Consider the following 13,287-nt stretch of genomic DNA (forward strand, 5'->3'; position numbering starts at 1 on the left):
AGGGTTGATATTATATCCTCGAATGCTTAAAAAAGAGAACGCTGATTGATCAAACTTATTTTCGTGAAACTGCAAAATATCGAAGCAGCAGAAACTCAAATTTTTTCCTAGGGAAAGAATTTGGTTGTCCATTTCTGTTGCTTCGGTATTTTCAGTGTTATGGTGGAAAGTTACCGGTCAGATTCAGGTAAGTGTGCGATTGTGTGGATGTGAGTGTTAGGGTGATTTAGGTGAGTTAGGGTTAGGGCTCGGGTTAGGTGTGTGTGCGATTGAGTGGACATGAGGGTTAGGGCGGATTTAAGTGAGTTAGGGTTAGGGAGCGGGTGAGGTGAGTGTGCGATAGTGACGGACCTTAGGGTTAGGGTTTGGGTTTGGGTTAAGGTAAGGGGGTAGTTAGTGGTGTGTGCATAGTTTAGTGTAGGGTTAGGTATCAGATTTTAGGTGTATGTGTGTGGATTTCTGTTTGTTTGGTGTGCTTGTGTTGTGTGTATGTGTTTTGGATCAGCGATTTTTTTCCCTGGGAAAGAAATCGCTGATCTGACAGTTCGAGATTGTAAGCTTTCGCTTAAATTAGGTCGATCAATCAGAGTTCGCTTTTTTAAGCATTCGATGATATAATATAGACCCCGATCCAGAGATAGCCTTGCAGAAAGGAGTTTTAAGGAGGCCTTTCAGAATTAATTTATTCTTCCTTTCATTTAGAGTCCTGGTTGAAAAATTTCTACAAATCCCACACAGGAGGATCCACTGAAAGATGGGAGACATTCAAGCAATAGACACATAAATCATGGCCATCAAAAAGCGGTAACTTACAGCCACATTCCGTACATTGTTTGAAACCAACACTACTTTTCTTATCCGACATAATGATATGAAAGGAGAAGAACGACAGTACCAAGTTAAGAAAGCTACCCAGAAGGGTAAGAAAGGGAGAGAAAAAGGATTACCAATGATGGCAATGGAGAATTACCTCAAAGGTAAGAAAAAGGGAAAAAACTACAGGGAGAGAGTCTTAAAGTTGCGGTAGGGTAGGAGTATATAGATAGTAAGTGATTGTAAACTTTTTAAACACTAACAATAGAAAAACTTCAATCAATTGTTCACTTAGCTGAGAGAGAGTGGCTTGACATGGCTGTACAGCAACGTGGCAAACGAGATCTGAGGTAACAGGGAGCAAAGCATTCTGGGTAAGATCTTGGCTCGAGAGTTTTTGGCTGATGCGAGCTTGGTATGAGGCTGGCTCGGTTCCATAACCCATCAGTAAAGAATGAACAAAGATTAACATCAGATCTAGTGTTTCACAACCTCACCCAGATTTCAATATTCCTTAAAAGTTTTGTTGTTTCAATGGCTTAGTGGTAGAGTAGCCAGAAGGATGACTAGAGTTAATTCCTAGTTGAAGCATGCACTTCTTTAATGCTGTTCTCCTGAACTTTGACCAGGATCTTCATCTCTTCTAACTCGTACACCAGTTTAGTTGATCTTTGATTCAAGAAATATGTTGATAAACACTCACTCCATTCCCCCCTTTTTGTCTGACTACTTGACATGTTTGTAAGAGGAATGTGCTCATGTACTTAGTTTTATATGTGCTTTATACTGAACCTCAGTTATGGGTGAAAAAAGATCTGGAGACAAGTCAACTTACCCGGTTAAAGCAATAGCTGGCAAATATAGTTAAATAATAAAATAAATAAATAATAATTATTATAGCAGTAATAATAATAAAACGCAGTTTAGTGCTGCAGTAATCCTTACAAAGTACAGTTGTGTACACTTACCATAAATGTAGATGTTCGAGTGTATTCACTGTTGCAGTCATCACACTTGGGTTATCTGCTTGCAGGTAGCCCTCAGCTGGCCTGAATACTAGTGCCTTGGGATTTCTGCATCTGATGCTGTTGCTTCTTCCATGACGTCAGGTCATCAGGGGTATAAAACATGCAGCTGACGCCATTAAATCAGTTTTTCTTGCCCCAGATGTCAGGTACCCCAAAAATAGGAAGCAATTATATGGTGTGGAACACCTCCAGCAAAAAGCAAATACACATGGTATAAGATATGCCAAACCAAAAAGGATAGGTAAAAGCAAAGACAAGTCAGGGGGCTGGAGGGAGGGTAACCAGGACTGCAACAGTGAATACACTCGAACATCTGCATTTATGGTAAGTGTACACAACTGTACTATGTTCTTCGTGTTTCACTGTTGCAGTAATCACATTTGGGTTGATTCCCAAATCTAAGGAAGGGTGGAGGTAGTTAATAAGCCTTAGAGCTGGCAATCAGGCCCTGTAAGACTGCTGTGGCAAATCGAGCTCTGGATTTAGAAAAGATAGGCAAGTGGTAATGCTTGGTGAAAGTGTGTACGGAGCTCCAGGTTGCAGCTTCCAGGATGTCCCTGGTAGGGACTCCCCTGAGAAATGCAGTAGAGGTAGATGTAGCCCTAGTGGAATGTGTTCTTATCTCCTGTGGGGTAGGTTTTCCATGGTGTTTGTAGCAGAAATAGTGCTATTCATTTAGAAATAGTTTGCTTTGAAATGGCCTTGCCCTCTGCCCCTTCAGCAAAGCTGACTAGCAGCTGGTCCAATTCTATCTGGACAGGACTACGCCTTTCAGAATATTGGACCAGCTGCTAGTCAGCTTCTCAGAAAATTGTACCAGCTGACTAGCAGCTGGTCTGATTTTCTGAGAGCCTTAGTCCTGTCCAGATAGAATCTAAACTGCCTGTGCACGTCCAGGGAATGCAGTATCCTTTCCCCTTTATTCTGAGGATCAGGGAAAAAAGTTGGCAAATGAATGGGCTGGTTTAAAGCCACACTAGACAATACCTTGGGCATAAAAGATGGGTTAGTCCTGAGGGAAACCCTGTCCGCATGGAAGATAATGAAGGGTTCCACTGCCATAAGGGCCTGCAGTTCAGACACTCTTCTTGCTGAAGTGATGGCTAGAAGTAAAGCTGTTTTCCATGAGAGGAATTTTAACTCTGCTGTAGCAGCTGGTTCAAAGGGTGGCAGTGTGAGTTTTTCAATACAAAGTTAAGGTCCCAGGCTGGAGTGGGAGCTCTCCTGGGGGGTCTTAAATTGTTGGCTCCTCTAAGGAACTGTTTTACCAGAGGATGAGAGAAGAGGGGTGGCTTAGTATTATAATGAGCTGAGCTGGCAGAGGCATGAAACTTAATTGAAGAGAAGGATAGGCCCTTGTGAAGCATTTCTGTTAAGTAGTCTAGAATATGACGTAAGCTGGGCACAGTTGTGTCCATCCCCTGAGACTGACTCCAGGAACAATATCTTTTCCACTTTTCTGAATAGGATTTTCTAGTACTAGGCCTCCTTTCCTCAAGAATGACATCCAGCACCTGCTTACTGAGGGTTGCTGGTGATGAGTTCAGGGGATTAGCCAGACTGCAAGGTTCAGGGTCTGTAGCTGAGGGTGCAGAATCTGGCCCACCTGCTGAGACAGCAGGGAGGGAGTGTGAGGCAGGTGCCAAGGTTGTAGCACTGTCAGACTGTGCAAAAGAGGGTACCAGTGCTGGGATGGCCAGTCTGGTGCAATCAGGATTGTCCTTGGCTTGTCCTGTTTGATCTTTAGTAGAATATTTGAGAGGAGAGGCATAGGGGGAAAGGCATAGACTGAAAGCCTTTCCCAGGTAAAGGACAGGGCATCCACTTTCCAAGCTTGGCTGTGGGGAGTTCTGGTGCAGTATTTGTTCAATTGATAGTTCTGAGGGGAAGCAAACAGGTCCACCTCTGGTGTTCCCCACCTGTTCCTCAAAAGATTGAATATTTTGGGTTAGAGTTTCCACTCGTGTGGGTCCATGAGATTTCTGCTTAAGTCATCTGCCAGTGAATTTAGTTTGCCTGGTAGGAATTGAGCTTGTAGGTGTACTTGGTTACTCAAGGCCATGTTCCACAGAGCAATGGCTAGTCTGCAGAGTGGGTAGGAGTGTGTACCCCCTGCTTGTTTATATACCACATAACTGTGGTGTTGTCTGTCTTTACCAATAGTTGTCCTGGAAGAATAAGGCCTTTGAAGGCTGTCAGAGCATTCTGTACAGCTAGCATTTCTTTTTGATTGATATGCAGATGCATCTGCTTTGGATTCCATTTGCTTTGAATGCACTGCCCTGCCCTGCCATATGAGCCCCCCTGCATAGTCTGATGTGTCTGTTGTTAGGGTTTGGGCGGCAGGGGATAGAGTGAAAGAGAGTCCCTTGTTGTGGTTGCAGGCCTCTGCCCATCAAAGGAGCTCTGTCCTTAGGCAAGGAATGATAGGAATCATAGTTTCCAGTTCCTGAGAATGTTGACACCATAAATGTTTTAGGTACCACTGAAGTTTCCTCATATGCAGCCTTGCATATGGAATTAATAGAATGCAAGAGGCCATGAACCCCAGGGCTTGCAGTATTTGTCTTGCAGATAGCTGGGTTTTGGTGGCCAGTAGATTGAAGTAGTTTGTCAAATAAATTTGTTTCTCTAGGGTGAGGAATGCCATCTGGGAAGTTGTGTTCAAGCTTGCTCCCAGGAATACAATCTGTTGGCAGGGTACTAGCTGTGATTTCTTTTTGTTGATGGTGTACCCCAGTGAAGTTAGAAGTCTCTTTACAAATGCCAGGTGCTGTAATAGCAAGTCCTGACTTTCTGCCTGAATCAGGCAATCATCCAAGTATGGGTAAATCTGAATACTTCTCTGCCTGCAAAATGCAATGGCTAGAGCTAGGTACTTTGTGAACACCCTGGGTGCAGTAGATAAGCCAAAGGGAAGTGCAGAGAACTGATAGTGCATAGAGCCTGTTCTGATGCGTAGGTATTTCCTGCAAGATTCCCTTATGGGGATGTACAGCTTCTTTTAAGTCTAGGGTTGTAGAAATCCTCGGCTAGCATAGGAAGAAGTTGTTGGAAAGTTAGCATTTTGAATTTTGGAACCACCAGAAAGGTGTTAAGAATAGACAGATCCAGGATAGGATGCCAGGAGTTTTCTTTTCTGGGAACCAGAAACCGTCTGGAATAAAAGCCTTGTCCCCTTTGTTCTGCTGGGACAGGTTGAATAACCTTGATGCTGAGGAGAGAAAGTACTTGCTTTTGGGCCTCCGCCTACTGGTTTGGGGGGAGGTCTGGCCATCCTCTTAGGGTTGGGGGTGAGTGGAAGTGGAATCTGTATCCTAGGAAAACACTGTTTAAAACCCATTTGTCTTGGGTGATGTATTTCCAGTTTTTTGCATGCAGGGCAAGTTTTCCTCCTAAAGGTGCAAGTACTCGGGCAAGTCTTGGAAGAGTTAAGGATAAGTCATTGTGCAATTTTACCATAGGGTGGTGGCTTACTACTCTCTGTTTTGGACATTTGAGCACCGCACTGCCTAGATCTGTGCATAGCCTGAGACTGAAGTCTTGGTGGCCTGCTGCCCCTGGGTTTGGACTGAGGAGGCCTGGAAGGGACTGGAAAGGACCAGTTCTTTGAAGGCCAATGCCTACTGAATCTAGGTGGCTGTACTTGTAAGAAATCTTTAACAGTTTGCATAGATTTAGCTTTCTCCTCCATCCTTTTGAGGACGACTTCTGCTTTATTGCCAAATAGGCACTCTTGGTTTAAGGGTGCATCCAGTAATTTTACTTTGACATGATCTGGAAAGTTTTGTTCCTTAAGCCAAGCATGCCTTATAAGAACAGGCCCAGTGACAGCAGCCCTGCAAGATGCTTCTAAGGCATCAAACTCACATTGCAAAGTATGTTCAACAACTTGGTTAGCAGAATGCATTAAATCTTGTAAATCTTTGTGCTCTGCACAGTCAGGAATCAACATCATTTTCTGTTTAATTAGTTCTATGATATGTTGCTGATACTTTAACATATGAAACTGGCAATTTAAAGCCCTGATAGCAAGAGTAATAGAGGTGTATACCTTCTTACCCCATCTGTCTAAAGCCCTAGAATCCCTGTCCAAAGAGGTAGGATTTTTGGCAGTAGTAGCCTTAATGCCTTTAGGTCCTTGGGAAATGGTCTCTGGATCCATAGTAGGATTCTTGAAAAGGAATTTGTGGGAGTCAGGTACTCTATAGTACCTGTCAGGTTTCCTGGGAGCTGGAGGCAAAGTATCCAGGGTAAGGCTGGATTCCAAGAAAACATCGTTTACACTCTCCAGAACAGGAGGGATAGCTAGAGGTCTGTGCTGAGGCAGGTTTAAAAATTCCGAGTCTCTTTTTGGACTGAGAGTAGTCCTGGCTCTCCCAGCAGAAATGCTCTCTAAGGATATGCAGGGTTTCACCAAAAGAAAAATCTTCTGGAGGGGAAGCAGAGGGAATGGACTCCTCTGCATCAGAATCCTCATAGGTGGATAAGGGAATGTCCTGGTAGTCAGAAGGAACAGAGATATCAGATTCCTGATCAAAAGAATCAAAAAGAAAATCAGTTCTAGGTCTCTTTGAGGGGGAAGGCTGGCTTTCCCCAATTAAGGTAATAAGGTCTTCAGCCATTCTAATAATTTGTTTTTGTGGCATGTGTGCCTGAGAATGTGCTTTGGTCGTCTGTTTCCTAGGCATAGTGCACACTTTAGGCCTGAGAAAGTTGGCATTCTTGGCTTGAAATAAAGTCGTCGGTTTAACATGAAAATCAGAAGGCCTGAATACACCCTCAGAAGCTGGTGCCTGCACAGCGGCTCCGGACCCATCCAAGTTAGATACATCCACTATTTCCAGACTCCGAATGGGTCTCATTAGAATCCTGCAAATCTGTAGAAGCAGGTATCAGGGGCTGCAAAAGCACCTCACTGAGTACCGGCGGACTGGCGACTAGCTTAACGGTAGCATTGTCGGCAGTTTTGGACCTATGCGGTCTGGCTCTGTCTTTATCCTTACGTTTTTTTCAGAAAATCGGTAGTGGGATGGATTATCAAAGCCATTTTGGAGTATGGAGATTGAGAGCGAAAGAATTTAGCTACAAAAATTGCCCGATGACAAATAGTTCAGGCATTGAACAAAGCACAAAACCGACAGAGAGGGACGTCGTGGTCTGGGCCTAGACAGGCGATGCAGTAAGAAAGAAAATCTCTATGAGGTATTTGCTTTTCACAGGCAAGACAATTATTAATTTTTTCTGACATCGGTTAGAGCAAGAAAAAAGGATCCCCAACAGGGTACTTATCTTTTAGAAGACTTCAGGTCTGAAACCCGAAAACAAAAATTTCAGGAGTCGGCCCACCAGCACTTGCAAACTGCTTCTGCTTCGGGCACGGCACGGCAAGAAAGACTGATGTAATGGCATCAGCTGCATGTTTTATACACTTGACAACCTGACATCATGGAAGAAGCGACAGCTTTAGATGCAGAAATCCCAAGACACTGGTATTCAGGCTGGCTGAGGGCTACCTGCAGGCAGATAACCCAAATGTGATGACTGCAACAGTGAAACACGAACAACATCCATAACTTCTTTCAGAGAAATCCTGATATTTGACCTGACTTCTAGAGCTCAGTGCCCTTCTTCTTCCAGGCTAGGTCTGTGTTCAGCCCTTAGGGATGTCAAAGATACCCCTAGTATAAATCTGACATTTGCCTGTATCATTTTAGAGCTTTTTGTACAAGATGAATGCAGGGTATCTATCCTGCTAGGACCCCAGGCAAGGACCTAATAATCCTGTCCAAGTATCCAAGCAAGAACACCTGTGAACATTCTCTGGAACAAAATTTAGAGAAATATGGTTCCCCAAGGCTATCTGGTTCTGAGCAGTCTACAGTCTTTCAAAGCAAGGAAAGAGAGAAGGGGCAGCTAGACAGTGATATGGTATCCCTACCCAGCAGAATATATACAAGAAGAGAAAGTGGAATTGCGGGAGGTAACCACTTCTGTTATAATGAGCTACTCATGCATCTATATTATATCGTTTTCATACAGTTGCACTATGTTTTTCATATAGATCACTGTTGCAGTAGTTCTCACTACTGGGATGGTGCTCAGAAGCTAGGAGACTATGATGGCAGATATGTTTTGTAGGACTGAGCTGTAACTGGCCCTGAAGAATAGCAGTTCCAAATCCAGCCTTAGGACTGGAAGCAGATGTCCCCCTCACCAGACTAGACAAGGAGAAGGTCACAGTCAGCTGCCTATAAGGTGCCAGGATCATAAAAATCACGCATGCATTCAAGTCACTCAACAAGTACTGTTATGACTCTGTCATAGTCCATGTTGGCATGAATGACTTGAGACATACCTCTCTAGGCTATATGAAGAGAGACATGATGGAACTCTCTGATTATGTGTCCCAGACAGGTATGTCTCCAGCCCTAAGCAGTATCCTAACCTCACCCAGGACAATGCCACAATGTAAGCAAAAAATGACTGACTTCAACAATTGGCTCAGCTTCTGGTATCAGTCCAGGAGCTCCAGTATCTGTCAGCCTAGGAGGATATGGCAGACAGATCTCACTGCTTTTCTAGAGATGGTCTGCACCTGCCCCCCCAGGCTTTTGGATATTGGCAAAGGCCCTTGCCTCCCCCATAGTGCCTTTTTTTGGCAATGTCAAAACAACTAATTTTCCAGTGTAACAATCTAATGGAAACAAACTCAGGGTCATGCTGCTTAATGCTAGGAGTTTAAACATGAAACTGCACTCCCTGGAAGCACTCCTCACATTGGCATTCTCTTTAATCATAGCTTGAGAACTGGCTATCTTCCTGCTGAATGGAGAATAGCAACAGTAATTCCCCTGTACAAAGGGGGGGGGGGCATCAACTGACCCTGGAAACTACAGACCCATAAGTGTAATCAGTCTGATCTGCAAAGCCATGGAAAGAATTATCAAGGACCTTATCGACAAGGATATAGGCGACCTCCAAATGCTGGGCTCAACTCAGTTTGGCTTCATTAAGGGTAGTTCATGCTTATTAAACTTGGTAGACTTCTTTGAGAATGTCACCAAAGCCATAGATGAAGGTAAGAGTGTGCACAGCCTATCTTGACCATGCCAAGGCTTTTGACATAATTCTCCACTCTGGCATCATTGAGAAATTCTCCCAGATAAGGATTAACCCTAACATTACTAGATGGGTAGCCAGCTGGCTCACTGACAGAACACACTTTGTCAAAATTGGTGACTCCACCTCCACCAGTAGACCCAGCACCAGTGGAGTACCACAGGGGTCTGTGATAGGCCCCTTACTGTTTGGCATCTATTTTTCAGAAGTCCAGGCCAAAGTAGACAGCCATTGGCTCACCAAGTTTGCTGATGATTGCAAACTGGGAGCAACCATTGAGTTCCCCCAACAATGTTAACATATTATAAGAAGGGCTAACACAAACAAATGATTGGTGTCAAAGCCATGGTCTAAAACTAAACGCAAAAAATGCCTGATTATTCTCTTTGACAAAATGGAATTCCATACATATTACAATATTGACAGCCCCCCCTGAGTTCCAACCCAGTGGTGTGACTTGGGAACATGGGTTAATAGCAATCTGAACTTTGACCAAATTTCCACAGTGTTAAGGAAAGCCTTCTATGTAGTGGAGCTCATAAGCAAGGGCGACATCCAGGTCAGGGGATGTTATAACTCCACTGTACTTGACCTTCATCAGACCATTAATAGAGTATAATGCATCCTTTTACATGTACCTCACCAGACACCTGCAGCAGCTGGAGAGACCTCAGAGGTTTCTGACCTACGGGGATATGCTGAAAACACTGTCACTTTACTCTGTATCTTACAGGCTGCTGAGAAGTGACTTGTACCTGGCCTATAGGACAATCTCCAACCCTGCCCTAATGGAAATGCTGCACATCTGCAAGTCAAATGTCACAAGAGTTACTCACTCTAGGGATCTCAACCTAGCTTGTGACATTAACAGAACATGCTAGAGAGACAGATATGTCTTCCAGAGACTGCTGCTTCTCTAGAATAGACTTCCTATTAATGTAAAACAGAGCTTCTCGCTGACCCTATTCAAACATAAGCTAGATAATTGGATAGGTGACAGCAAATTCATCCCTTGGGTGGCACCCATGTCCCTCATAGACAGGGGTAGCTGGTGTTCATCACAGACCTGCTCTGTTCATAAATTCATTCTGTGAACTAGCTAAAAAGACAAATTAGGGATTCTTGGGATTAACATGGCTAGGCTTGTAAAGGCTCTAGGGCTGCTAACCTAGTAACCTCATATGAACCTATGAATCAAAATGGATAGATATGGATCAGTGCGGTTTTGTGTAGGAGAAGCAAGCACTTGACAACATTAATACAACAATGATGATCCAGAGGGAAGTAGAATGTCAAGAAATTACCACTGTTGCTGGTGGGTCTTGATACAGAGAAAACTGGGATTTTATGAGTAGGGCAATAGAAGCATTTGCATTCCCTGACACAGTAATAAGGTTAATTATGAGGATATATAAGGGATCGGAGGCTAAAATTAAAGTGGGCAGATTCCTCTTTAAGTTCTGCTTGAGCAGTGGAACCAGGCAGGGGGTTTCCTCTTTCCCCTTTGTTGTTTGTTATATTTAGAGCCATCGGTGAAGAAAATAAGGGACTCGGAAATTCAGTTATATAATTGGTATGATAGTCAAGAAAAGCTAGCTTTATCTGCAGATATTTTATTCCTTAGAAAACCAGAAAAGGACATTCAGTGTTGTGAAACATTTTGAGACAGTTTCAAGTCTTTTCAGGATACAAAATGAATGAAGATAAAACAAAGGCAATGGCTATAAACTATGTACCCACACATGAATTGGTTCAGCAATACCCATATTTATGGGGACATAATAAAATAAGGTATTTAGGTGTATGAATTAAAAAGGATTCTATTATGGCAGCTAATGATATGTGGGAAGTTACTAAACAAAAAGATAATACAAAAACTGAGACATTGGAAGCTCTGTTTTATGGATACAGATAGTAAGATAAAAACAGTCAAAATGTTTTTAGCCCCCTTAGTTTTATACATAGGTCAGGCAATTAGCAGAGTCAAAGGATTTTATTTGGGAGGGGAAGATGACAAGAGTCAAATGGGTTAAGCTGATCCTTCCAGTGGGATTACCTGATTTGAAGGGGGATTTCAGAGTTACACAGTTAAGGCTCCCATACATAGCACAAGCAGAAAGCTATAATTCAAAGTGGAAAGGGATGTTGATGAAACGTGGGGGGGGGGTAGCTCAAGAAATATGGAGAGACTGAGATTTTGGATGACAATCCTGAAGGAGAATAACAATAACCATACAGAATATTATATTCATAAAGTATCAGAAAGTATTCTAAGAGCTAAGCCAACACAGGAATGGAGAAAAGAGATTGTGCTGATAGGGATGACTGCAATTAGGGATACACAGAATAGGCAAGAAAGAACTGGAATTTACTGGAGTAAATTGGCAAAGAAACCAAAGTATTGGGGGATTAATAATTAGAGAGGGAAAGGTAATAGAATGGGCAGCCTGCTGTTGATGCCTGCAATACTGCTTGTCTCTCGGTGTCTTGGACATTATTTTTCCCTCTGCATTTGGTCACTGAAGCTGTGGCATGGCACTACATGCTTCTCTTTTCCCACATGTAGTTTACAACAGGCACATGTCTCTGCAGCTAAATGTCAATTCATCCATATGTCTCCAAGCAAGTGTACCTCAGGAAAATGTCTACTCACCTAGAAGCCCTCTAAAGGGCTCAGAGTTTTATATTCCACCTAGACAAACGTTTACATTCACCTATAGATCATCATTCATTTGAAAGCAATACAGTAATTACAAGAGAAAATGATGCTTTTCTCCCTAGTAAGGGAGACACCAGAGATAGTAGTCTTTTGGCAGATGATGACTTTTGTAAGCAGTCGATAGTTAACTTTTCTGGGAACACTGCATATTTTTGATACAAGGCAACATTATTCAGACAATTTTTAATCTAGTTATAAAACAATCCACATTACAATGAATAAAAATGCAGTTAAAAAGTTATAAAACTGAGTAGTTGTCATTCTCTGCAAATTGCTTGGAAGGGCTAATAACTGATACCCTCCTATGGTAATAAAGAAACGAATGGTGCAAGTTACTCTTACATTTAGCTGTATTAGACTGACATCCTGAGTTGAAGCCTGGCTCACTGAACACATTACAAAAACTCTTGGAAGTCAGTGGCACTGACCTTTAGCTACATTTCCATGGATAATTAACTTATATTGCTGGAGTGATCTCTGTGATGAAAGATTAGTTGTATAAAATAATACCATAATGTTAGATGTCCTTCTCTTCTCTGTTGCAGTCTTCTTTACATGAGGGAGATTGCCTGCCAAGCGACCCGACGTCAGCCAGTATACAAAAGTCTTTAGTACCTAGAATGCGTGGTACATTGCACATAGGCTGCAATCAGACGTAGGCCATAGAAGAGATGTACGCATGCACCATCTTTAGAACTGAGAACTCCATGGAGAATGCTTGAGAAATAGGTATGTAGGCTAGGTACCTCCGAGGAAAAGAAATGCAGGGGGATGGAGAGAGGGATAGAATACTGCAACAGAGAAGAAAAGGACATCTAATGTTATGGTAAGATTTTACACAACTGATCTATGTCCTTCCATTCTGCTGTTGCAGTATTCTTTACATGAGGGAAAATGCAAAAGTTCATGAGGGAGTGAGAGGGAGGAGGTAGGGGCAGAAGAGCTTTCCAGGAAGCCATGGAGAATGACCCTAGCATACCCTGCCCTGGATTTGGAGATGTCCAGTCTGTAATGCTTGGTGAAAGTATGGATGGATGACCAAGTTGCTGCCTCCAGAATGGAACTGGTGTCCAATCCTTTTAAGAATGTGCCAGCTGAGGCAATAGCTCTTGTAGAGTGTACCCTAACTGCAGAAGAGAGGCTCTTTCCATGGTATTCATAGCAGAAGGAGATAGCCTTAGCTATCCAGTTGGAAATATTTGTTTAAAAAACCCAAGAGGTCTATGGTGAAAGGAAACAAACAAGTGGCCCAATTTCCTAATAGTCTTGGTTTTGTCAAGATAAAACCAAAGCTGTATCTGTACATCCACAGTGTGAAGAGCTCTTTCTGCAGAGTTTTGGGGGTGAAGGGAAAAAGATAGGAAGACAGATAGCTTGGTTGAGTGATAGCTCATTTACCACTTTAGGCATAAAGAAGGGGTTGATATAGAGAGATACTCTGTCCTTGTGGAACACCAAGAAAGGTGGGGAGGCCATAAGGGCCTGGAGGTCAGAAACCCTTCTGGCAGAAGTGATTGCCAGTAGCAAGATTGTTTTCCAAAGCAGTATTTTAGAGGCAGAAGCTGCTGGCTCAAAAGGGGTCAGGGTCAGGGTCAGTTTTTCCAA

Source organism: Protopterus annectens, chromosome 1.part0, assembly GCF_019279795.1.
Source record: "Protopterus annectens isolate FY-2018-M chromosome 1.part0, PAN1.0, whole genome shotgun sequence".
In the NCBI taxonomy this organism is placed as follows: domain Eukaryota; kingdom Metazoa; phylum Chordata; order Ceratodontiformes; family Protopteridae; genus Protopterus; species Protopterus annectens.